This window comes from Triticum dicoccoides, chromosome 5A, assembly GCF_002162155.2.
Source record: "Triticum dicoccoides isolate Atlit2015 ecotype Zavitan chromosome 5A, WEW_v2.0, whole genome shotgun sequence".
Classification (NCBI taxonomy): domain Eukaryota; kingdom Viridiplantae; phylum Streptophyta; class Magnoliopsida; order Poales; family Poaceae; genus Triticum; species Triticum dicoccoides.
In genome coordinates this window covers 564,022,932-564,024,833 of record NC_041388.1, presented here as the reverse complement: position 1 = coordinate 564,024,833, position 1,902 = coordinate 564,022,932, and positions in this window count along the sequence as shown.

Genomic DNA, 1,902 nt, shown 5'->3' with positions numbered 1-1,902 from the left:
GCCTCTCCACCGACCCGAGCCGGCGCCGCTCCGCTCCTCCGCCGGCTTCGTCGCGCCCGGCCACCGCCGGCGCCGCCCCCGACCTCCACCGGAGCTCCGGCCACCTCGCCCCCAGCTCCGGCCCTCTTATCCGGCGACGACGACCGGCTTCGGTGAACAGTGCTACTACAGTGCCCGGATCCCGATCTAGATCTGGAATTTGCCTCGGTTGACTTTTGCCCCGAAACCCTAATTATCTTGTCATGTTCATCGCATCATAACTTTGCATCCGTAACTCCGTTTTGGGAATATAGCATATCAAAATGTTCATCTCAGAGAGTACATCATTTCATTCCATTGCATCATTTTCATTTGAGTTCATCTTGATGCCCGAAATGCTGTTGGAAGAGTGCTACTTGAGATATTTGTCAGATCTGCTACTCCATTTAGATATTTGTCATTTTTGCCATGATTATTGTGTGCATGATATGCCCATGAGCTCTACATATGTTTTGTTAAGGGTTTTGCCATCTTTCCAGAGGTGCAACCCATGTAGGTTTATGATGTGTGTGGTGACTAGCACAAGCTTGCCAAGTGAGGCACTTGGTAATGCTGATTTCAGGGACTTAGCATTTCCACTAAGTCCTTGACCTGTTTATCTCATATGGCCATATGATTATGTTGTTTCCTAGTGATCCGTACCTCTTTTGAGGATGATCAATAAGGATGTTTTGTTAATCTTGTAGTGCTCTATCCATCCATGTCTTTGTTTGCAATTATGGAGTACCCTAGCTTGAGTCAATCGAGCTCTACTTTTGCTACTTCGCGAATCTGGGCAGATTGTCTACTTGTTAGCGATTTTGCGGAAGATGTTGTAGTTGATCCGTGCATGCTATGTTATTGTTCTTGCTATGTCTAGCTTGAATTTTGTGTATTCATGATGGGTGTATGCTTAGATTGCCATGAGTTGCTCTGTAGTGAGTGCATCGAGCTCGTAAACATGCCTACTTGATATCTGTTTTTAGCATGCTCCAGTTTTCACTAAGTCTGAGAACTGATAATGTTTTTGCCATGTTCACATGCTTGCAATTGTATTTTCTGATCCCTTTTGGCTCAAGGTCACTAAGGGACTTTTGTTAAGCTCTTTGAGTAGCTCCATGAAATGATTTACTTTGCCATGTTCAGGTCCTGTAGCATGTAGTTTTGTTGCTCCGAAGAGTGCTACCTGATCTGAAATTCCAGACAAGTGTTAATTTCACTAAGTCTGAAATCTGTTTGCCATATGCATTTTTGCCATGCTTGTTTGAATCTGTTAATGGATGAATTGGCCGTAGCTCAGTGCTAGACTTTTGTTAAGCATCATGAATGCATCCCTGCCATGTATTTTGTTGTCATGTTTGGATGTTGTAGCATGTTTATCTCATTGCATTTAGATGGCTACTTGCTGTAAATCGCAGACCGGTGTCATATTTGAATCGCTTGCCATTTCCAAACCGTGACTCCGATTCCGGCGTTCTTTATATCGTTTTCAAGCGATTTCATCTCATATTTCCAGTGGTACACTTGGTTTTCCAAGTTGAGGCCAGGTTCATGCATTCCTTGTCTAATCTTGCATATGCATCCCGCATCGCATCCCGCATAGCATACCATCCTTGCATCATATTGTTTGATCTTTGCACGTGGTTGATTGTGTTCCGTTTGCTTGTTTGTCTTGTTTGGGTAGAGCCGGGAGACGAGTTCGCTAACGAGGAGCCCATTGAGTTTGCTTTCGAGGATCCAGTCAACTCTGACAACTGTGTAGGCAAGATGATCATACCCTCGAAATCACTACTATCTTTGCTTTGCTAGATGCTCGCTCTTTTGCTATGCCAATGCTACGATGCCTACCACTTGCTTTCAAGCCTCCCAAATTGCCATGTCAAA